At 38.9% G+C, this 25,993-nt stretch overlaps 1 protein-coding gene across 1 annotated transcript in view; it reads left to right on the forward strand.

Annotated features, from left to right (window-relative positions):
- Positions 1-25,993, forward strand: part of SNCA (synuclein, alpha (non A4 component of amyloid precursor)) — a 53,794-nt gene that overhangs the window by 14,460 nt on the left and 13,341 nt on the right. The gene's annotated exons all lie outside the window — the stretch shown is intronic.

Below are 25,993 nucleotides of genomic sequence, written 5' to 3' on the forward strand. Positions count from 1 at the left end.
GTCATCAATTTAGCGTGAAAAAGTTTTATGCTGTATTTTTTCTAGTTACTATCCAGAGGAGCTGTTACAATTGAAGCCTTAAAAGTTCTTCTTTATCCTTAACTGTTGTTGAAGTGTATTCCTGTTTGACAATTTCTGTTGGTGCTTCAGTTCAGCAGGGGGAGGGTGTTATATTGTGGTAGGCATTTGCTTCACTGTGGTGGATTGGTCTTGACAACATTTCTCAAGTGGTTTTGCTGTCTTTGAAAGCAGCTTTCCGGGGGGGGGGGGTGTGTCCTTTTATGTTCAGCTATAAGTGAAATATTGCTTTTGCTGTGGCTATGGTCATTTGTAAAAGCTGTGTGGAAGATTTACAAAATCAAGTATCTATTGAACTGCCAGGGGACACACAAGTATGACATGGCCACAGTGGTCTGTACTCTTAGTTTCTGCTAAAGTTTTTTCACAGTTTTACACTGAGTATTTTTTTTTGTTTATAGCATTTGAAACTCATAAGGATCATAACTGCTGTAATATGCCATTAGCTACTTTATTATTGACCATACCTAATATTTTTATATTAATATTAATACATATGTATAGATCCTTATAGTTATAAAGTGAGAAGGAAATCTCTGCTGACTTTCATTTAACTCAGTTCTGTATATTGTGAAGCTTAAATATGAGTCATGATGGCTGCAACAGAATAAAATCACGCCTGTGAACTTAAAGAACATCCATAATGTTCATGCATATTATTCTGCAGCCCTATAAATACTATAATTATTCTGATCTGGTGCTTCATTCTTTAGATGTGCAAAACCGTTTATTTGATTTTTTGATACTGGTATTTTTAGACCGAGATTCCCAGTCATCTGTGCAACATGGCCATCTAGCTGGTTAGTGTCTACAGTTAACGGACTGCTCTGCATCTCTGTCCCTTGCTGGTTTTGCAAGGGATGATTAGACATTTCAAAACTGTTAACATAAAAATTTAATCAAGTAATGATATTCTGCAACCTAGTGTTTCTGCATTCCTGTGCAGTTCAGAGGTACATGAGGTAGATTTTGCTTGGATTTTCCAGGTAACCTGGTAACTGTGTAGGAACCAGGCAGGAAAGATGGATGGGCTAGATGATCTTCAGAGGTCTCTTCCAACCCCCACTGCACTGTAACTGACTGTGTGACTCTACTTCCAAACGTGTGGAAGCCCATCAAAGCTAATAGTCATTGCTGGGATCTGCTACTAGTGTTCTGCTCAACTGTATGAAAGCCTGCAGTATTCCATGGTGACTGGCACTTGTCTTGTGCTATGACTTTCAAGTCACTGAAAACAGTCATGATATTTCTTTATCTGTGGATACCACAGTATTAATGCAAAGGATATACTAAGCAGGTTAATGGCAAAATACTTTCTTGAGATGTTTGTCTGAGGTTGCCTAGTGAAGTCTTTACTTTTGGTATGGTTTGGACCATGAAGAACAGGTTTAACCATCCAACTGAGGCCAGGCTGGAGGGCTACTGTCATACCATGTTGTCACCTACCCACCCCATAGCTGGTGTAAGCAGACAGTTTGCATATTTTATTTCCTACTGTGTTGTAATACTGGCATGCTACATTGAAAGGTCTTGAAACCTTTTAAAAACAGATTTATTTTTTTTATGCACTTCTTTTTGTTCCAGAAGTACACCTAATCATGGCAAAATTTTGGTTTAGATGGAATTATGCATTGTGATAGAGTATTGATATCTGCTAGTTTTCTGACTGCCTTTACACTCAATATACTCTACAGAGTTCTTGGCTTGTTAAAGGATCATTGGTTCCCCATCTTCTTTCCAGTCTGTTAGTCTTGAAAAGCTTAGCTCTGAAACACAAGAGAAAAACTACTGAGCAGAGATATCCAACTCACTTCTTCCAGGAGGGAGTTAGAGAGTTTTGCCACCTTTCCCTTGTCTTTTGTGCTGTTAGCCTTCTGATGTCCCAAAAGACAATGACAAGCATGGAGAAGCATTCAATGAGAAGCAGGACAGTGTGAGTAACATGAAACTTAAACTGCTGTTACGTTGTCAGAATAAGTAGGTTTATTCATCTCCTCTAGAGTTTAATATGAGGAAAAAGTCAAGCTTTGAATTAAGCAAGGAACCATTAATAAGATTTTGAGCTGGCAAATGCAGGAATAGACTCTGGACAATTAGGTTCTGTAATTTATACTTTTCTGTAGACACTGTGGAGCAAGCAGGATGCAGCAACATTTAATTGACCTCCTCTACTGCTTCTTGCCACTTAGGGCTCTAATATAAGGCCACAGTAGAGAATGGCTGAGTTTCTGATTAAATGTATGTAATCCAGGTTCCTAACAAGCCTGCCAAGCAGTGAGAGTCTAACCCTCTACACCTGAGCTGAGCAGTGCCAGTTCTGTCTAGTGGGATTTTTGGTAGTTCAGGGTGAGTCTGATGTGACACTCTTGCTTGTTCTGTAGGAGCAATTACAGCAGTGGTTTGGAGAGCTTGCATACTGTGCTTTCTGGTAGAATAACTAGCAGACAGTAAATCTTCCTCCAAGAAGCCAAAGTGGTTTAGATGATGGATGGGAGAAGGCCTACTCAGGTAGTCACAACTGAACATCAGTCAGACAATACATGCTTTCAAGTTTCTGTTTAAATCATAGCATGTGAAGAGTTTGAAATAAGTGTTAGTTTTTCCCTTACCATTTTATTTCTTCATCTATGCATAATGTATGAGTGACTGCTGCACAACAGAAAGGATATTTAGCAGCAGTTAGCAAAGTTTCCTTTTTCAGTGTATACAGGCAAACTGAGAGTGGAAGAATGAGGAGAGACATTCCCCACTAGGGGATCCACATTGCTCAGGAGATGAATCACAGAAGACCCCTCTTAGGAGAAAGCATTTGTTAGCTGTTTCTTTGAATTAATGAAGGAAGTGGGACTGTCAGTGAATTGACGTATCTCTCTGATTTTCATGTAGCTGGACTGATTTATTTTGGTAGGGCCTTTCTTGCTGGTTTCAGAATTTAGGACGGTGAACTTTATTAAAATCTGTAACAAGTCAATTTTGTAAAGCCAATCCATATTCTTGAAACAGGTAATCTGATTTATTACTAATTATAAGACACCCATAAGTAGGTGATACTAAGGTTTTGAATCTGCTTTATACACAGTCAAATCTGCCTCTCGTGATAGTGCACATATTTAGTTTTTTTTATGGGAAAGCTCAGGTATCATCTAGGTCACACAGAGGTACAAATGTCAGTGGACTTCTGAAATTGCTCGAGGGTACTGTATGAATGCTCTGTATAGGAATGCAGGTGCCTTTAATTCAATTATTTGTAATTTGTTTACAAAATAAATTCAATAATTACAGTTGAGGCCACTTAATGCAGTTTCACTAATACAATTCTGTATTCTTTCGGTGTTTCCACATGGGCATCATGTATGTAGCTTAGTATATGTTGATACTGCATAATGACACTGTAAAGAGTACAGAGTGCTTGAAGCAGACTCTAACGCTTACAAATAGGTTTTTTTTGTGTGAAATATGCTAATGATGCCCACAGAAAATAGGTTGATAAATAGGAAGGCCATACAAGTCACAAAGCGAGCAAGGAAATCCCATGTTTTTCTTCCACCTTTCTTTTGCCTTATTATAAGATCTTATCTGTAACTTTTCTCTCAGCAGGTATGTGCAAGTTCTGGTAGCACTTCTAGACATTAGTAGCTTAATTTTATTTCACTCTGAACTCCACTTTTTGAAATACTTAAAATTAGACTGGGCAAGATAGACATGAATTTGCGCAGAAAATAACAATACTCAGGGAAAAAACAGATGGTGAAAGATGGATGATTCCAGGTAGGAGTGCTAGAGTTTCTGTGTTTGTTGGAGACTGTTTAAGTGCTGGGAGGATTTTTAAATGCAACCTGTGCTTGGCCCCCCTGATTAGAAGAGAAAATGCCTTCCCTGCTGTGGGGCACATTGTCAGTTATTTGTCTCAGAGGGCAGAGTAACAGTATTTAAAGGAAGACCATGTTCTTGTCAAAGCATTTCCATGCACTGACATCTGTGATTCAAGCAGAACTTGAGTTGAGTCACAAGGGAAGAAAACTTGTGTGGTATTATCCTAATATCCTGAAGGTGGTTGCTCTTCATTAATTCAGGAACAAATACAAGTTTAAAGGTCTTTTGAGTTTTCCTGTTTTCCTAACAGCTTTCATGCTGTGAGATAACATTTTAGCGCAGACTGATGTTCCGGATCTACCTGCTGCCTTCACTACTTCTGACCATAATGTATTCCTAATTACCTGTGGAGGAGTTAAGTAGAGGAGCTTTCGGGTGGCAACATATTGCACTTTGTTTTCAAGCAATTTCTAAGCCACAGATTTAGTTTTGACCTTAGAGAAATGAAGTATCCCCATTCTGAAATTGAATGTGCCTATCTCCCTTCATCTCCAAGAAAAAGAATTGTTTGCTAGCTGATAGAAGGGTGAACATGTTCTACACTAGTTCATTTGTCAGGATAATGAAGTAATACCTACAATGTCTACAAATAGGAAAATGTAATTTTTCTTTTTTTTTTTTTCTTGTGAGGGAGAAGCAAAAATGCTTCCCACCCTTTAACCAGAAAACAGAAGTTTTAATTTATTATAAGGGTTTGCTTGTTTGTGTTCTAAACTATTTTTTCTCCCTCTTGTGTTCCTTCCAGCCCCCTATGTGCTCCATCTCTAATTGCCTTTCTAACTAACCTAATATGCTGCTCTAACACCTTCCAGGCTGCTGCTGTGTTTGTCTCCTCCATGTGTGTATGTCCATTGCTTTATGCAAATCTCCCAGACTAACAGGGGGATGGTTCTGTTTCACAGTGTCCCAGTCTTTCTTATGCATCTGTTTTTGGAATTTTGTGCAGTGGTCACAGAAATGTGTATTTTTTTCCTGCTCTAAATAGTTGCCAATCTCAAGTTAAATATTCAGGAAGGTGCCACTTTCAGAGAGGAACATGTTTCAGTTTCTTGGGGGATGATTCATATTCATGCCAACTATTCCTCTTCTTGCCCGCTGTTGCATGAAAGATTCAGCTGTTTCAGATGTGAAATAGTTTTATATAACCCATGATAGCTGGGCAAACTGAATAGTAGTATTTTTGTGCAGCTTCAGGTCTGGATTTTATGAGCTTGCAAATAGCATCTCCTGCCATGTTTCAGTGTTCCTTTCTTCTGCTGGCTGAGAAGAAGTGTGTAAGCCTTGGAAAGTAAGGAGCTTAAAAGTGATTTATTCAGTGCCTATCTGAAAGTCATTATCTTCAGAGGATTTGTGATAGCTTCAGAGGATTTGTGTGTGATATCAGCCATTTGCCAATAGTGTAAAAGCCAAACATTGCAGCTGGCAGTTTTTTTAGCTAGCAATGAAAGTTTATGGTGCTGAAGTGACTTTTTGGCAAAGCACTGCAATGTGTTTTCATTTCTGCCAGTATCTACTCAGCAAAGCACTGCAGTGGGATGCTTAATAGATATGAGTGGCAACTGAGGTCCTCAGATTGCTGTGGTGATGAGGGTTGTACGAACTTCAAAAATATTCAGGACTGAAGTGTGGCAGAAATACCTCTCTGTGAAGAAAGAGATTTATTTGTATTTTCAGCATATCAATCCAAGGTCATCTCCTAAAAAACTAAAACCAAAAAAGCCATTAAGTCTGAAGAAGGGAATAAATGCTTTTATTTAGATTACAAAATTGCTGGCAGTACTGTTAGCACTTTTACTAGAAGGGAAGTTTATGTGAGGACTAGTGGTAATGATCAAATACCAGTGGTGTGTGATATACACAATTTGAGTGGATATTTTGACCACTGATAGAGCTTCCTAAAGAGTTTGTGTATTAATAGATAAAAGCTTGTATGTAGTCTGGGACTTCTTCAAAGCTGCTAGCACATAACTAAAGAGAGGAAATAACCCATCTGTTCTACAGTAAATTATCATTAAATCGTTTGGCTCTCACCTACATTCAGCCATGTTAAGTATGTCCCTTAGAGAAAGTTAAGTGGTTTGTGTAAGGATTATTGGCAATATTTTTTTCAGTTTTTGAGTACTTGCCTCAAATAATGAGTTTCCAAAGCTTCTGTAATATATCTGGAGACTGGAATTTGTTACTAGAGAAAGTTACACTGATTGTCTGAGAAATACATCTGCAAATGTTGATTGCAAGCCTCTTTTTCCCAGTGGCTTGTCTAATGCAAAATATTCCCTGTGAGGAAACTGGAGGTGTAAGCGGCTAAATTTGTCCTCTAAAAACCCATGCTTTTTGCAAGAGTGAAGCAGGCAGAGAGCACAGTTCTGAAATGTAGTGGACATATTGATTGCCCTCCAAGCTTTTGGTGTCAGCTTTTAGAGCTGCTTGCTTGTGCTGTGTAGCACATGCCCAGGAGGTCTGCCAGGCTTGGGTCAGAAAAGTAAAAAATGAAGCTCAAGATGAGGAGACACAGCCAAGATAGTTTATTTTGCCCTGCTTAGCAGGTTAGCTACAAACAGAAAGAGGAGATGTCTGTAACTGTGGTTCCTTCAGAAGCACATAAAACAGGATTTGTGCCTTTGAGGCTGCTTAATCCCTCTGTCTCACCTCCCACTCCATCCTGTGTGGAAGGGGCATCACCTAGAACAGCTGATACCCTGCCAATATTGTGTCAGCCACACATTTTTCTTCTCTGGGACTATGGGACAAAGCAAAGACTCCAGGCTTTTTCTGGCTGACCTTTGCTATACCTTCTAATTGTGAAATGCAATCCTTTCTTCAGGTGCTATTATACATACAAAAGATATGGGGATTTTATTTTTTTCTTACTAATTCCTTGTGATGGTTTTAGGGCCCAAAGGGTGCTTTCTGATCTAAATGGATGTGTACAGGCCTGCAGTGGTGTGAAAAATTCCATTAGGGTGTCAGGATGAGTGTCACTCATGAGAATGTGTTCTTACCCATAGAGACAGTATTTCCATTCAAGCTGAAGAAGGTAAGAAGCCAGTAGTTGAACCAAACTATCACATCAAAGGAATTTTTTTTCATTATTTATTTATTTTAAATATAGATATACAAAATATGCTTTGGAAAGGAGAATACAAGGGCAACTGTGTTAGGGTAGAGTACAATTCAAGACCTGGAGTTTTTGTCTTAATTTTAATTTTGTCTGAGTCTGGAACCTATATAACCTCTTAGCAGTTCTAGTATTGAGACCTGGCTACCATCTTCTGATTGCTTCTAGTGTGAAGTATTTATTAAGCTAATTATCTATAATTGGTTAATACTTTACAGGTGTTTAAATGTGTGGTTTAACTCTAAGCATGTACAAATTCATTGAACTGCCCCAAACCCCGGTTTGGTAGAATTTATATTCCTAATGCAGTATATAGATATGTGCATGAAACACACTTTGCCTAATGAATACACTAATCACAATTAAAAATAATAACATTACCCTGTGCATTAAACACTTGAGTTCATCACTTAACACCATGTAAGAACTGCCTTCTAAGCTGCTTGTTTAACCCCTGTCTACTTAGCTAATACTTTGCATAGTTGATCTGAACAAATGCTTCTTTTCAGATTCCTAGTAGCATGTTTTAATAATGGCTAGGTCACTTTTAATTTTGTGCATGCTATATTTCACCTTACAAATCCCTCAAGATATAACCAACAGAGTTCAGATAGACACACTTTATATAAATGAATATGTAGAGAAAGATCAGAGATTAAACAGCTGGAGGCTGAATTAATTTCTCTCTCTGGAGCAAATTATTCCAGCAGGTCAAGAGAAAAGTCACTGGAAAGGTGATGTAAATATGAATGTATTTCACACTGTTCCTCTGATGGAAGAAAGAATTTTCCTCATCCTCCTCGTCCCCACTATGGCCTCAGAAATTTGTGTGAAGTGCATTTGCTGTGTTTGCTGCATTTAGCAGCTAAAAACTCTTCCTTGTCCACAGCATGGAGAGAAGCTACGTACTGTCCCCCATCATGAGCGTATGTTTGTGTAGCAGAAATGTAAAGGACAAGGGCAGGAGAGATTAGCGATGCCTGTTGTGATACAGTGTAGTACAGGGTTGTCAGACCAACAGGTGGAAGATGGAAGCTTCTACTAGGAGCTTTGTTTGTGTCAGCCCTTTCCTTTTGTTAGCTTGAGTTTTAGAAAACAGCTTTTTTAAATGAGGTTGAATTTTTTAAAACATTTTTTTCCCAATAAATGTAATGTGTTTGCTTTCCTAGAAAAGTAAAATAATGGCTATTCTATTAGCTTTGAAGGAGGGTATGTGTTCACATAGAGCTGACTTGCTGTCTAAGCCAGAGTAGTGAACTTGCTTTTCATGGTCATCAGCATAATCCTTCCTTCATAGTCTATTTTTGGTAGAGGTGGTGTGCTCATCATTCACAGGAAAGGTAACAAATTTAGCAATGCTGCTTTTCACCTCCTACACACCATCTAGGCATTTGAGATGGTGTTTTTAAGCCTTAGTTTTCTCTGCAGATTTTTTTCCTGAGCTTCATTTCAGATGTCTGCTTTATACCACGTATGGTTGGACTGGTGTAAATGCCTGCCATTGCCCAAACTGAGAAACCAGGGAGGCTGGGAGGAAGGGTGAAACCGGTTTAAAAAGCAGAGGGTAGACCTTGTTTTGTAATCAGTTTGGAGTGGTATAAATGCCTTGATGACAGTTAATATGATGGTAGTGAGTTTGTTCATACTTACCTGGCTTCTTTGTTCCTTAGCTCAATTTTATGCCTCTAAATTTCATGTAGTACATAATGGGAAGGGAAACACCTGAATAAAACCTTCACTGGCTTCCGGAAGGAAGATCATGCTTGGCAATTCATCTTGGTATGCAGGCCACAAGTAGATAACGTTGAGAACTGTAGAGTGTACTTGAAATAAGGTTAGTGCAGCTTGTCAAGCTGTCATAGCCAAGTTATTGTGTTCTGCAGATTGTTAAATATATTCAATTACTTCATGGTTTGTTTGTGCATTTTGGGATTTAAAATTGGCCTAAGAAAACTGTTTTGACTAGGAGAGACGGTGCAAAACCCATTCTGGCTTTTTCCATTGGCCATGAGGTGTTGAGTGTCTCTCATTGGGCACAATGCTGCCACTCAAAAGAAAAGCCGAGAATTTCAACAAAGTGTAAAAAATATTCTGCATTCTGTCCCTCCTCTTATCTGTTTTTACTGTATCAGGAGTTCTTACTTTGTGAATACCACAGCCTAACCACTTCCTGCCCCTGATCTCCCAGGTAGACTGGTAGGAGGTCAAGAACTGAATTGACGATTTCCTACTTGTCTTACAAATGATCCACATACAAGTCAAACTAGGCTTTTTATTACCCTAATACTCCGTTTCACTTACTAGCTTAATTTTCCGGGTGTAAACAGGTACATTATCTTTATCTGGTGTGGCTATGCAGGAGAAACTGAAGCAGTAGTTTGATAGAAACATTAATAGTGATAGTCCAAGGAAAGTAAGATCTCAGGTTGACTGTTGAACTTTTCTTTACATTTAACTATGCATATCTGGCATATAGGAGAGAAAAACACTGTCAGAGAATCATAGAATCACAGAATGGTTTGAGTTGGAAGGGACCTTAAAGATCATTCAAAACCCACCTGGATGAGTTCCTGTGTGATGTACTCTAGGTGACCCTGCTCTGGCAGGGCGGTTGGACTAGATGATCTCTTGAGGTCCCTTCCAGCCCCTAAGATTCTATGATTCTATGATTCTATGATCATCTAGTTCCAACTCCCCTACATGGCCATGGATACCTCCCACTACATCAGGTTGCTCAGGGCCCCATCTGACCTGGCCTTGAATACTTCCAGGGCTATGTCTCCATAGCATTTACTAAACATCCTTTAGAAGGAAGAAAACTTGAAATAATCTGTAATTTTTGTCTTGACACTAACTGTCCTCTGCTTGCAAAAATGACTTCAACGTGGCTGTCAGAATCCTGGTTCTACTTCATGCAACTGTATGTAGTATATTAATGAAGAGCCCCTATGTTACAGTATCTCATTTCTTATTGTCCTTATTATAATGTATTGTAGTGTAATTTCAGATTATGGTATCTGAGATGCATTGGATTGTTTTGTTGTTCTTTTTTAAATTTCCTCTGGAGGGGAGGAAGGAATTTGATTGGCTCATCCCCAGACATTGTGGCCTGTCTTTCACAACACCTGACTATCTGTTGATCACTGTTTATGTTAGAAGAAAACACTATGCTTTGATAAAATGTCATTCTGCATGTACCACTTGAGTCTCACCATTTGAGACCATTTTGAGAGGTGAGGGCAAAGAAGTGCAGAAATCCCATTCATCTTTTCATTAGAGAAGCTTTCTTCCTCACAGTGAGGCACTGCATGAGGTTTCCTCACTTGTTTCAGAGCAAGGAACAAACAGAAGTTTGAAAAGTCAGCCAGTAGTGTCCAAGCTAAGCAAGCTTAGGAATGAGGGACCCTGACCAAGAATCTCCTCTTTTGGCTGATTAATTGAACTGTGGCTGTCAAGATGCTCAGCCTGCTTTAGTCACACTATCAAAGGAAAGGAGACCACAGTCCAACAGTTGCATGCTCTGTGGACTAGCACTGGGACTGGGAAAAACCTGGGGACTCATATTTGCCAGTGGGTTGTGCGTGTGGAAGAAGCAGTTACTGGAAAAACATGCTCAAGCTTGACTGCATGCTACTCATGATCATCTTTGTGTGGGAGTGCTACACGGGCTTAATTGCTTTAATATCTTAATGCCCAAACTACGAGGGCATCAAAGGTAAGACTCTTCTGCTCTTCAGCCACTCAGTAATGCTCTGAGAAGGTAAACTGAACTGCAGTCACTGGGGCTGCACAAGAAATAAGAGTTTCAGCGTTCAACAGGTTATTGCAGGACGAGCAAACTTATATTGATAATACACAATAATCAAAACTACATATGGAGGTGTGCCTCCATAACTGATAAAGTGGAAGTACAAAATTTAGCAACAGTGTAGTATATTGTTTTGTAGATGTTATGATGAATAGCAGGCTTTCAGTCATGTCGCTAAGTAGATGGGTTACAGTCAATGCATAGTTCCGTTATGCAAAGTCAAACCTTGGGATAGTTACATACAGAGTTTTTTTATGGTTTTTTGCACTTTGTTCAGAGCAACTACAATTCATTCCTTCTTAGCTTTTACTGTTGGAGCTGTGCATGTCACAGCGTTCAAATTTTTGTTAGTAATCTCAGCCATTTTCTGGCAAAGTTGTATATGACAGACAGAATAAAGCAATTGTCTTTGACAAACACAAAGCAGAGCTTTGCCACCAGGCATTACTGAGTAATGATTAGAAAGGAGTCTCTAGAGAATGGAAATAAATTGGATATGTAATTTTTCTGGCTTTAAAATGTGACATGAAAATGTTTTGCTGTTCTTTGGTCTTTGTATTGTTCTTGCATAGCATCTTCAGTGTCATCTTCTCTAATTTGCTGTAGGAGTCAGCATTAGTCATCTGGGCAGATGCTCTGTTCCAGAGACATCAAGCAATAGGTGGATGACATCCAAATAGTACAGAGCAGCAAATAACAACAGATTCTTACCATGCAAGAATTGTATTGGGATCTGTTAAATTCATTCCTTGATCCCATTCAATATGTCTCTGGCAACAGATAAAGGGCAGTTTTGAGCCTGTTGACTGTTAATTCCAGCTTAGACCATTGTTTCTTGGATCAGCCTGGCAAGTCTGGAAGGTTGGAAAGACTTTAAGGAAACTAGAATTCATTAGGGCCAAGTGGGTAAGGCTGGCATGATGGCAGCTGGACATAGGTGGTGATTGAGTTTTCTTATTTCCTTTGACAGTGAGTTTTTATCTCACTGTTTCCTCAGCCATCCCAGCATGGGCTGACGCTTTTTGAGGGTGAATACAATTAGGAAGGATGGGGGACAACAAGAAGGGACCACACTTGTCAGCCAGAGGAACTCAACAGAAAAAATTATCTTCCATTCACTTGGTTTTTGCTTTCTATTCTGCTTTCTATTCAAGATTGTCTGGCTCAAGTGCCACATATAAATGTCTATTTCTGTTTGAGAAGAGTTGGGAACCTGAATATAATCTTGTTGTTATTTCAAGATATAGTTAAAAAGTATGTGTTCAGACAGCCTGAACTGGCAGTGCTGAGCTCATGTGTTACTTGTTTTCCTCAGTACAGACATGATAGATATAGATGCTGCAGAAACAGCTGGATTTGCATGAACCTACTCCATTCTAGAAGACAGGGAGCACGAGGAGTCCTAGTCAGTCTCTCAGCATTGACTGCACTAGCTTCAAGAGGAGGAGAGTGAATGGCTTTACCTCTCGTATGGCTGGGGAGGAAGATGCCTTGTGCTTTAATGAATCCCATTTGGGGGGTTAGGGGAAGGTGCACACAGGCCAGTGTTGACTTCAAGTTGGTAATTGTTGATACTTTTTCTGTACTGCTAATCCTGGACCAGACCCACCAAAACCATATCCACAGTCACAAGGGTTTGTCCTCTAAGCACTCACAGTGCTGTCCTCAAACCCAATATTAACTGAAAGGAAAACTATTAAGCGGAACATGATATGTTTTTCAGTAATCTTTGGGTGAAGTCCTGTGCTGTTGTCTGAAATTGCACTGTATCCTGAAGAGTGCAGTTTGGATGGATGGCAGAATATGGTTCTCCAGGCTTCGTAGGAGTACTGCTTTTTTCCTTTGGGAGATTTTTGTATTTTATCCAACAAAAAAAACAACCAATGGAAACACAGCTCACTAGAATAGGATTCTCAAACATTTAAACTGATGAAAATCATTAGTTCTTACACTCTGAAGGGTATGCAGATTATTTCAAAGAACTGAAAAGCAAAATGTCACTTTTGACTTTCAGAACAGATGTTTCTAATAATTTCAGAAACTCAAGGCAGGAAGGTTCTCTTGCTGTTTGGGAGGCTGAAGAATATAAATTACAATAATTACTCCAATTACTAATATTGATGTTAGAGGTGCGAACCTGGACTGGCCAACTGTCTGCCAAATGTAGACACATGTAGTTGTAAATTCACTTCCTCGGTGTTGATTTAGGCATCTGCAGGTAGTGTTTAGGTGGCTTACTGGAACATCCCCTGGGACTTTACCAGCAACTATTTACACTGGTTAAAATTTGCCAGCATTCCTAAAGCATTTTAGAGACTGTGCTGTCAACAGTTTCTGAACACTAAAAGAAATCTTGATGCCATCTGTCTAGTCAGGCACAGATCCACCCTGATGAATTGCCTGTCCTTTTAAGTTTAAACTAATTAAATTTTTATTTGGGTGATGTCTGACTGTCTTCAGCTTTTAAAATATTAAGTTTCTTACAGTCACAAGAAAACACAGCTTCATAGCACTCTCTTTGAACAACGTTTCTATTTAAAAGATCCTAATGCAAAGGCAAGGGGGAGTTTCATAGACCAATGTGAAATTCAAATGTGACATTGAGTTGTTCAGTCTTGGAGCTGCCTTTTTTGGTAATGCTGCTTCAGAGTGTTCAACGTTGCACCAGATTTACAATGTAGATTTAGATTGTTTATCGTGCTTCTTGAAATTGTAGCCTGCACCAAAATGTTTGAGGTCTCTTAAAGTGTTAATATTTTTGTGGGTTTTGGATGGGGAAAAAAATAGTTTGGGCCTTCTATGCCGTCTGCTGCATTAAAAAAATGTTTTTTAAGTTCTGTTTGAGTCAAACCAGACTTGAATGGCTGGAACTTCAGTTAACATGTTGCCATAGCTTTATTTGCTTCTCAGGTCTGAAATGTCTAAAAATGAGTGAAAAAGAATATCAGCTGTAGTTTGTCTGTTTGGAAACTATTCTGCGTAGCAGTTGTTGGTTATTTATTTGAGGATTAATCAGGTCACAGTGAATATATACTCAATTTGGGACATTAAAGTAGGTTGAGAAATCCCTCTGTCTAGAACAATGTTTTGTAACATGAGAAGTGTTTCATACTCAGCAGGCAACACTATCCTGTTGCTATAGAAGAGCAAATCATTTAACTCCTGATTGTAAGCTCCTGGGAATGACAGGTGTAGGCATTCAGTATTATTTTTTTTTCCCCTTCCTGGTGCCTACTAAGAGAAATGTTTTCTGTCTTTAAGGAGTTGCATTGATTTCCTAGGGGCATGAATGTTGCTACAATTATCCATCCTACTCCACCTCAGAAATAAACATTAGGTCTTTATATGCATCTAAATGTAATAGATACAAGAACCTAAGAAGAGCTGTAAGCATTGGTGTGGCATGGGAATCTAATTTTGAAGGTGTAGGACATGCGTGTTGTGGCCTCACTCCACAATATTCCTTCCTTGCCAGCAGGGATTTGCACTTGAGGGAATTCCTAACCCAGAAGTGCCCCAAGAGGCTGCATGGAAGGTGCTACGTTTGTCTGTGATACCCCTCAACCTGTCCAGTGCTTATTTGAGTGCATGTAACTCTCTGCAGCCACAATATCCTAGGGTTTTGATCATGGCACTGGTGATTTTATTTGATAGCCTTTTGTTTCCACCTGTGAAGACAGATGACCTGTCATTCCTTAGCTCTGAGCTGTTTAGCAGGTAAAGGTCAAGATGATGACCAAAAAAATATCAAATCTGAACTCCTCCTATTGCTCTTCATCCTGCTGGTTTTAGATGTTAACTGGGTGTCTGGTATTTCCACTTCCTGGAAAATATTCATGTTGCATTAAAATTGGATTGAAGGGGAAATCCTACACTTCAATGCAACTTGCTTATTCAGTATAGCTGTGTTTTAATTGTCATAGGCTGAATGGTCTGGGAGAGAAAAAAAGGATAGTCATCTGTCTTGGTCTCAGTAGCTATTTTTTTTTTCTATCATACATTTTCTCATGCTTATTTTGAAACCTGGTTATGCAGAAAAGAAATTTCATTTGTGTCCACAAATGATGTGTGAAGAATTTCAATTTCCATGAATTCGCTCATTTTTCAAAATTATTTGGATGTTCCAGCCCATTGATTGCTCTGTCTGTTATTTGCAATTTGTTACTTTCACTCTGTATTTGGTTACTGGTTGTGTGTAATGTTCCTGCTCTTGGGTGAATAGTCTTCCAAGCTCCTAAAGCCTTTCTGAAGGGACTATGCAAATACTCTAGCAAACTCATTACTGCATGCATATTTGCAGTGCCTTTTCATATGTATGGTAATAGAATGTAAATAAAAGGAATGCTGAATGCAGTTGAAATGGCTGTAAGAATTAGGTTTGTACAAAGTGTTCTGGAATATGTTGTGGTGGATTTGTGTTACTGCAGCTTCTCCTGCATACATTTTAAAGTAGATGTTGAAAAGACACTGCCTTCAAATTTCGCTTTCCTATGCATCACTGAAATAGAAATTTGTACTGGCTATTTCTGCATGATGAGCCTTAAGTTATTTTATATTTTATTTTTTGATAAACAAATACATAAGCACAAGTTCTGCTTAGTCCAAGACAAATTGCATTCAACTGCTGCTGTCTCAGGAATGCTCTGGTGCAGTATTTTGGACATCTGCTTATTAAAAATAAAAAATAAATAAAATCAAAGACTAAGGAGTGTTTCTCTATGGAGAGCATCATCAATTGATGTTGGAAGTCTTGGTGAGAAAGGGAATCTGCCATTGTGGGTATGTATAAGCATTAGCAGAAGGCTTCTTTTGTAGTGAGACTCACTGGGATAATTAATTGTGCTGACCTTTAAACTGTTGTTAGGTTTCAGACTTAACAGTCAGAAGTGAAAGGGACAGGTGGCATCTCTGAGCTGTCCTTTGGGTCTCTGCAGTTTCAAGCACACATGTATGTAACAGTTACACTTGGCTCATGTTTTCAAGATTTGCTGCTATGAGGAGTATCTTTTTAAAGTTAAAATTTAGGCTTCTAAACAAATGCAGATATAACTTCTGAGATGAATTTTGCAGGTTTTGTGCTTGAGAATCAGCTTCTAGATTTTTGTGTTCCTATTCTGCTGCCAATATTCATAATTCCTTCCACTTCATTACAGCTTCTAAATTTGTGACTGTCTTTTTTGTCACAGATATTTAGGGAAGCTGTGAACAAAAAATGAAACAAAACCAAAACCCTTTAATAACCTATATTCTTCCTTTGCAACCTCTCAATTTAATTCACAAGGCATTGTTTTTATCAAAATAAATGTGAATTAATATTTTTAAGCTTTTGAGGCACAAATGCAATTGCTTCATGAAAATCTAACTGTATTAATTCCACTGTGCCCCCTTAATGCCCTAATGGTGCAATTCTATGTGAAAGAAGCTATTTTTTCAGAGAGGATTTGCTCTTGTGTTTTCTTTCCTGTGTTTCTGTTTTCCTCCAGCCCCAAGATTTTCAGTTGTGTATAATGTTGGCCTACATCTCTTACCAGTGCAGTCAGTGGGAGATTTACTGATTTCTTCCCCGAGAGCATCTTTAGGGCCTATGTGGCATGGTTCACAAATCTCCACCCTAGATGTGTAACTCTTTGTTCATGAAGTGCCAAACTACTATGCAACTGTCTGTGGTTGCCAGCTGATTTTCATTTATGCTCATTTTAAACTACCTGAAGATCTGGTTAAGTATTCAATAGAAAATTCGGTGGTAGGGTAACAGTACTTTCAGAAGACCATGGTATTTTCATTCTGGGTGTTTTTTATATTTAAGTTGTGATTTTTTTTGTTTATGTAGGCTTGTCATGTTTGTTTTGCTCCCTCCTCTGAAGGAGCTGGAGGGAAGGTTGCCTTCAAATTGGTGTTCTTACTCTGTCTCCAAGTCTATGAATAAGAAGCAATGGTTGCTTGAGAAAGTGGAATAACATACCCATTTTAGCTTTCTCATGATGCAATTCTCTCCCATCAACCTCTACTCTCCATGCAATGGAAGCCCATCCTCGACAGGGGAGAAGGCAATTCAGTGAAGCTCTATTTGCAGATAACTCTGTAATATTGACTATTTCAAGGTAAAGGAAACTTAAATTGTTGCTTGTCCTGTTGTGTTTTAGAGCAGCAACTAATTACTGTGTTTTCTTCTCAGCAGTGGTAAAATAAGTGGGGTCATTTTAGCACTAAAAATTAGGACACTACCCAAGGCAATTGTTAAGTGACCTACAATTAGGATTCTAACTTCAGGGTGTCTAATCTGAGATTAATTAGAAGTGCCCTAAAATAGATATTTCTGAAGTGCCTCCAACCAGGCACCTCAATGTAACTAATTCTGAACCACTCTTAAATGGCCAAAAAGTCCAACAACAAAAATTCCTCAAGCCAGTGATTAAAGCCCTTCACTCCACCCAAATGCATTCCATAAATAAGTGACATACTCCCACCAGAACAAAATTAGTTGAGGAGAGAAAAGGCTCATGTTAAAACTCGCAAATGTCATCTTTGTTAGCATGCTGTGTGTAGGAGCCTTTTCTAAAAAGGAGGATTCAGTACGATCTGAATAGATGAGTGCACTATGTTGAGACTTGTGAAAAACATAGTAAATCTCCAAGTCTTGCATTATTCAGTATGTTGTTGGGAACACTATTTCTCATTGTTTAATTTGTAAGATGTCCTGTTTCACCAACTACAATGCAGGCCTGAAATTAACTGCTGCTCTTGGGAAAAGGAAATCAACGAAGGTCATTGGTTTCATTTGTTTGAGGCTCTGAGAAAGATGTGGTGGTGTTGTGTTCAAAACAAATGTGGTACAGAGGTGCTTGGAGAGGCTGGAGTCCTCATGTGTGTAACCACACAAGTACAAATTAGGACAGACCAGAAAGAAGCCTTATTAACTATGAACATGGTGAGAGAACATCAGTAGAGTGTCTCTCACTTTGAGCCTCTGTCAAGTGATTGTAGAGACCTAACCTATAGGGATTTTTTTCAGGAAGAAAAAGAGAGATAGAGAGAAAAAGAGGTGAGGAAAAAAAAACAACTTAAATCTTTATAAAGCCAAGTGGCCATCCCTGGAAAGGTAGGACTCAAGTACATTAAGCTTGGTAACTGCTACAGTTCTCAGAAGGCATCAATAGTAGAAAGTGACAATCATAGAATCATTGAATGGTTTGAGTTGGAAAGGACCTGAAAGATAATCTATTTCCAACGCCCCTGCATGGGCAGGGACACCTCCCACTAGACCAGGTTGCTCAGAGTCCCACCCATCCTGGCCTTGAACACTTCCAGAGATGGGGCTTTCACAGCTTCCCTGGGCAACCTGTTCCAGTGTCTCACCACCCTCACACTAAAGACACTTCTAGTGTCTAACCCAAATATACCCTTTTCCAGTTTTGATTCACTACCCCTTGTACTATCACTACCTTATCTGGTGAAAAGCCAGTAGCAGTCTAAGGAAATTACTAACTACACTGTTTCATATCAGACATTCAGGAAGCAAAGGATAGGCAGTTCTGAAAACTGTCTCCTACAAATGACTCTGCGAGAAACATCAGGACTTGGATCTTGTAAAGGACCATGTGTATCCTTGGATTTGTGCTTTTGTGTGGGTACAGAAACATGAGTGTGTGTATGCAAAAATCCTGAGCAGGATCAGGACATCAGGGTGCTGCTGTTAAAAGAAATAGAGCTGGTGGATATTGTTAGTTTAAACTTCCTTATGGAAATGCCAGTGCTTGGGCTGTGGGGATTAGGGTCGCTTCATGTTCTTTCAGGCCTGCTTGCATCAGCTGTCTAGGCTTGTGCATGTTTCTTTCTTAACACATATAGTGTCAAAATAGCTTTGAACCTGAGGGCAAGTACTCTTTTCTGGCTGTGGTAGATGCTGTTGGTGATACGGGCCCTACATGAGACAGATATTAGTCATGGAACATCTTGCACTTCCACAGATGCAGTCTGTAACTTTGTTTGCAGAGAACAGAGGGGTTTAGGTAGCACAGCCCCTATGTTCCATTTCAAACAGGCAGGATGATGGGGATGGAGACCATGGATCTCATTAAAGGTCAAGACTGGGGTTGAGATTTTGGCTGGTGTCTATGGCAGGAATACAAAGGGGAGAGAGCAGGGAGTTTCCCATATGCCAGCTACACCTGAAGGGACATAAATCACTCAGGTCCCATCTCAGCCAGGCTGAGTCTGATGCAAAGCACCTGTGGGCAGCACTTCTTGAGCTGCCCTTCTCCACCTGACAGCCAGGGCTGTGCTGCTACCTCTCCAGTGCATATGGTGCTTGTCAGGAGCTGCACCCTGGTGTCAGCAGGCAGTAGCTGTGACATACTTTCTGCTTAAGAATAGCAAAAACCTTCTTCGCTTTACATAAAAATAAAAATCGTGTGAAGCAGCTGAATAGCATGTAACCCTGATAGTGTAAAGTTGGCAGGAGAGGCAGAGCTTTCACCCCTTTCTCCTAGACACTAGCACAGGCTGTGCTTGGATGAGGAGGGAATGTCACTTGTGTTTGATGTGTGGTTCAGTGTTTGAGCATTGTCTGGCTTCCAAAGGAAAGGAGTTCAATTGATTTCTCTGTTAAGAGCTGTGCCAATGTAAAAATGGGGCTTGCAACAGGATTTTACAAATATTTTGTGGTCATAGTTAAAACCAGATTTTAGAGATATTCAATACGCTACATGGGATCTTCTGTCTGGTTGTCCTTTTGGTAGCCCTGTGGAAGCTGAGCTACACTGAAAGCTTCCATAGTCTCTAGAGTATACTTAATATCCTAATAAATTTACTAGTCCAATAAATACTTTTAACTTGCTTTTCTGAGCTTATGGCTTGCACTAGTTTTCTCAGGCATTGGGTAAATCAGATTTTTAAAAAATGCATTTTAAATAAAATGCAATTGTAATTTAGATTAAGGGAGCTGAGAACATAAGAAAAACACCTAGTATCATGAGAAGGGTGACTAATATTGGCAACACTGGCAAATACCAATAGGCATTAGAAGACAAAGGAGAGCAGATGGCATTTAATTATTTTTTGAGTGTTTTGCTTATTTCAGTATCTCAGATGTAGCTCTTTGAAGAATATTACCTGAATTTTAATCTTTTCCTTCTCAAACATTTAAAAAAATCCAAAGCAGAGACTGTGTTATGGTCACTTATGGTAATGTCACAGCACAGTACCTGAAGAGTGTCTGCATCAATACAAAGATTTGTTGTTCTTAGAAGGCACTGCTTTGTATCAGCAGTGAACATTTTATTTTCAACTTTTACCCCCAAACTTGCTGAATGAAACAGAAATTGTAAGTAAACATGACATGCACTTGACTTCAAAACCTTGACTAGCTGGAATTATTTGGCTTTATAGCATTGCAAAGCTTATCTGTCCATTACTTCAAAAGAACCTCAAGAAGCAATCTGGGGAATGGAGAGGTTGACCAGGGGAGGGGCTGTGAGCCAGTTCCTGCTGTGCAGTTTGTTAAGAGCAAGCATCATCAGAGAGTGGTTTTTGCTTGTGAGCTTTGCAGACTTTGAAATAGGCTCTTTCTGAGCAGTCATGTAGCACTGGGAAAAAGCTAGCTACACAGCCTAATAATGCATGGGAAAGGAAAGAAATGTTGTTGAAGTAGTACTGGCAGATCTTTATTATCCCCAAACCGGCAAACACAGAGTTACACCTGTCACTGAATGTATGGAAAGCTTGAAAATATTGTGTGTACAATTAAAGATTATGATAGATGTCTGAGAAAAGATTATGTTTAGAAGACAGAGATACTGGTTTAGCTCTCACAGGAACTTCATCCCAAATATCAACACAGCTTTTATAGTGAAAAATCAGTTTCAGTTTAGGGAAGCTTTTCAGAACAAACTATACCAGAGAAAGAACTGCATTGCAAGAGTTAGTGCTGCAATAGGTGTATCAATAAAGACAAACTGGTTTAATGATCCCGGTGTGTACAATTCATCTAGCAAAACCACTGAAAACTCAGGCTGGGATTTCTGCAGGGTAAGTACATAGCATTTTGGCAAGATCATCAGCTAGATTTAATTGCTTCATTAGACTTCTATGCAGAAAGACAATTTTTAATTTGTAATTGGGTAAATACGGGCTATTGAGCAGCAGCAGATTGCTATGTCTAAAGAAAATAAATGTATTGTGGAAGGGAGTAACAACTTGTTTTTATCTGAGCTGGAAAGGTCCTTTAGAATTTTGGGAAATACTCTTACCGTGCTGGGATGTTCAAACACCTACTGGGTTTTTTACTGAGATTTCAAGTCTCAGGGTCAGTTAAAATATAGAATTGAAGAGGTAGATCAGCAGTAGTGACGTTCCCTAAGCTGGATTGTTGATGGGTACTCCAGGTCTGGTAAAAACTGTATTTTGGTAATATTCAACTGCCAGGCCAGCATGCTGGAAGAGTTGTGCTGACAGCCATCCAGCAATGACCACAGGGCTCAGAGGAGAGTAGGTTCCACTCAGGGGATGTGGAGGAGAGAAATCTTGTCCCTTCTAAAGATCTGGCTGCTTGGGCCAGGACATCTTCCAGTGTAACAGCAAGGGACTGTTCGCTGCAACAAGTCTGTGCTGACTGGCCTTGGAGGACTGCTCTTTCCTGAGGTGGGGATGGGGAGTTCCCTGCTGAATTAATCGAAGTCAGAAATTTCTAGAGTCTTTTGAATGAGATGCTCAGTGGCACCTATTTTTTCCTGGCCCTTTGTTGTCAAATCTGCACCCCTCCCAAAGAAATATATAGCGTTATGGTGTTTTCTTTGCCTCTGCATTTGTGCTCTGAAACTTCTAAGACAAGCATTAGCACTTTAAAAGCTCCATTTTATAATCAGGAAGTGGAAATTGCTCTCCAGATGATTGAGAACAAAATAAAATGAAACATCATGAAACAAACAAACAAAAAAAGAATTAAAAAAAAAACACAACCAACACTATAAAAAACTGTCCAAAAGGAGTTATGATGGATGTGACACAAGAAGATAAAAATAAAGAATGGTTACTATGCTACACAAGCCCAATAGCTAATATCGAAATAACTGCTCCAGCCATGGTTACTGAGACAGGAGAGACTAGATTTCTCTTTTCAGAGATTAAAGGCTAGGAAGGGATGAACAGCTGCAGTATGAGCCCTCACAGGTGGGCAAAACGTCCCCTAGTATCACTCTCATAATTAAATTTCTATTACGTGAAGTTACTTTTTCTTCAACACTGTACAAGTTCATCAGCTTTATAATATTAAGAAAATATTTACAATAGTGTTTTTTTTTTCGTGGACCTGTCTTTGTGTATTCATCAATGTGAACTTTTTTTTAAATATTAATAGTATTCCTGGGTTTTTGTATGATTTTCCATTGGTACATTCACTGTATAAGCTTACTAATAAATTTAGTTCTGCTTTGCTTACAGCCAAACCTCCATCAGCTACTGTGAAGCAGCTTCTGTTTTTCAGAAGTAGTGGGATCATTCAGAACCAAATCCCTACCAAAATTATCTGCCTTCACACAGTGCCCTTGAACAGTTATGCCTAATCAGAACCATCTCTGCTCTTTAATGTTTATGTAGTGGGAAAATTCAAATCACAATGAGACTGTATGATTGGCCAGTCTTTGAAATTAATTTTGCTTTTAGAGTTGCAATGATATGGGGTAAATTACGGCCATGGTAGGTAAGTGAACTATTATGGTAGATAAGTGATCAATCATGGGGTCTGAAGTCAGCACTCTATATATAATCTGCCAAATATGTGGTTCTAGATACCTTTAAAATATTTATTTTAAGAAAGTGGTGTGTCAGGGGGTGGCACAGCCTTGATGCATCATTTGCATATCAATCAAGTTTCCTGTGCTACTGTGTATGAGCTCTAACCTCTATGTCAAATGGTACACTTATCAGTGTTAGAAGTGAGAAGGGAAAGCTGTTCTGCTGGTCTCTGTGATAAAGCCTCTTGGGTTGTCTGCATGATTGACAGCAGTTTTGAAGTTTTGTCAGAGAATACATTTATGGGCTTAGCCTAGGGGTGGACAAAAATTTACATCAGTTACACACTGTTAGTTTTTGCTAGCACTTTGTCTTTGTTTGTGCAAAACCTGTTTTAGAGTATGAGGCCAAGTTACTTTGTAGTGTTTATTGAAGGGGTCACTTGTCAAGTGGAATAAAATAAAGTTGTTATAGAAATAATTAAGAAACTGTTAATTGAAACTGAAAGGGATGTAAAGAAGGAGCTGCTAGTGGTGGCTGGAATGCAGGAGGAAATGGTGATAGTCCATGAGAAGTCAAAGCTCCTTCCCATGACGTGCAGCTCTCCTCATTGGCTTTCTCATTCTCGTAAAACATAGTGCCTTTTGCATAATATTTCGAGGGAGATTTTTTTCCTTCCCCTGAAGAATAACTCAGTTTGTAGAGCAGTGTATTCATGATTTGTTCTGGTTTTTTTCATACTGTTGAACAAGCTAGTCAGTGTTTTTTCCTGCAGGAAACGTAGGCTGTGCTGCGCTACAGGCCTAGTTCTCTGTACAAGCAAGTCCCTGGAAGTGCACAAGCAGTGACCACCCAGAGACCCACGCAGTCTAACAATCACATTTCAAAGGCAATTGTTTGGCAAATATCCAGGAAATACCCAACATGGGCTGAAGAAAAGGGCAATATGACCATATGGTATTTTCTGTGAAGTTAAAAAGCTGAAGTGCAAGGGCTGACCCACAGACTCCCTCGCTGTGTCTGTGAGGCTGAAGCCTGAATTATTCATCATGTGGGGACTCTGAGCAAACAGCAGAAACCAGCACGCTTAAGGTGACTATGGAAGAGTCTGAGCAGGTGCTTTATGATGTAGATGAGATGTTAATACAACAGACACTGTAACAAGCAGGGGAGAGGTTTTCTGTGGGAGAGTGGAGGAGCCATCTCTTCTTAGGTTGTTGACAAAGAACTTGACCAATGGAGCTGGTTAAACCTCAGTGCTACCAGATGTTTAATTTTAGCTCATCGATTAGAGGGAGACACAGTTTAGTATTGTGTGATTCACATTAAGGTGAACAACAGTCATATGCACTTCAATGGGATTAACATGTTCAAGTGCTTTAGGGTATTGGTGCTTGTGGGACTGGCTTCCTACACCTTTGAAGAGGGTGGTGTTAATTCTGTGGTCAAGGAGTTGAGTGTGTCTCCAGCCACTATTCCGAAGACACTTAGCTTTGAAAGGGGATACAGTAATTAACAATTATTTTATAGGAGCCTCCAAGATGTACATGAGTTCTGTGCATACAGATTGAGTAGTTCATGGGGCTCACAACTCCATCTTCTATCTGATTATATTAATTCTGTCTTTTTTCACTAAGGTTTAGGAGGCAAATCAATTTTTTAATTTGAGGATACTTTTTTTTTTCTGGAGAAATGGACAAATGGTGATAAATTGTATTCAAATGAAGGAATTAGTATTAGATTTGAAACCAGTTAAACAATCATGGAAGGAAAATAAATCTTTTCTTTCTGACTGTTAAATATTTAACAGGCTGCTGAATTATGAAAGGTCCTTTTTTAAGATTTTAAAATGACAAGATAAAAATTACTTTAAATTCTCTAACATTTGCATTTGTGACAGGAAGAATATGAGAAGCAATGTCAAATGTTTGAAGTCCTCCCACTTGCTCAGTGATCACGGAGTCACTGTACTGATACAAGCCAATTTAGAATATTTCACCCTTACTCTGTCAATTGGGGCTAACTCAATTGGGAAATGAGAGCATCATCCACACATCACAAAGCAGTGGAGCAGTTTTCTTTCCCACGGGGTGAAAGTATAAAAAAATATCTTCAGTGCTTAAGGGGTTCTGTTTCTGCAGTGAAGAGCCATTGGGGGAATATTGTGTCCAAAGCTTGCTTTGACTTACATAAAGCTTGGTTTCTACAGGGTTATTGGAACATGCATTAGGAGCATACTTTGCTTGGATGCTGTTTCTTTGTACGTGAATCTTAATGCTTCTATTACACTGAGGATACAGTAGAAACGCTCTCTTGTGAGTGATTTAATTTGAGAAATTACAGATGGATAAATGCTGAGTCTGTCTATCTCACAGGATAAAAATGGTTTGCATCAGATTTCAGGATGTCATACCATATCATATTAAGTAGTTTGGCACTTGAAACACTTGGGATTTCTGAAGTTAGTTCTTGATTCACTACAGTGTTAAGTATTAAACCTTTGTAAAAGCTTTGACTTCCATGGAACTAACTAACTACTAAAAGGTGTGCTCAAAATCTTTGGCTGAATCGGGTCTTATATGAATTTAAATGTGTAAATCAAGTTCAAGCAGATCAGCTTTTAAGCTTTTAGTAGTATTATTATTTTAAGCTTCTTTATCAAATTGCTCACATATAGTATACATATTTGTCATTGTTGCGAAGAACGTGTTGAATTGTTTTTCTGCAATAATGCATTCAGAAAAAAGCTTCTGAATATTTGTGGTACAAGCTAGTATTCTGTAAATATCTTTTTGATAATGATGGATTGTCCAAGGCACATCCTGTAGAAGTGTTTCCAGTTGAGTTAAATGTAACCCACTAAGCATCCACACTTCACGTATGTATGTTTGAAAAGCTACAAATATAGGAAAGAGATTAACAACATTAGAGCAGTCGCTGTTGCAGTTTTCAATGCCACTGCCTTTCTTGGATAATTCTTGGCACGTGGGCAACTAAACCTGAGAGTAAGAACCAGTCAATTTGCTATCTGCTTTTACAGAAATAATACATGAGTATAACAGAAATCACCTTTATTTTTCAGGATAATTTCTCCTTGAATCTGCTTCCTGAGAAATGCTTATTAGTAAATATAGGATCTGGGTTTATGCTAAACCACTACAAAAATCGTCATACTTTAGTGACAGCAAATGAAGTACCTCCATGGTGGGAATACACAAATACTTACCATCAGATAACAGAAACAATTTTATTTGGAAATCAAGATTAAAATACAATTATTTAGCATACTGCTGAATGTCTTTTAGTTTGTGTATGGAAAGCTAATTTTACTTCTAGCATCACGTTCCACTTAAGTACTTTCTAGCAGGGCTCATTTCTAGAATGGCATT

Source organism: Chaetura pelagica, unplaced genomic scaffold (assembly GCF_000747805.2).
Source record: "Chaetura pelagica isolate M959 unplaced genomic scaffold, ChaPel_1.0 scaffold142, whole genome shotgun sequence".
Classification (NCBI taxonomy): Eukaryota; Metazoa; Chordata; class Aves; order Apodiformes; family Apodidae; genus Chaetura; species Chaetura pelagica.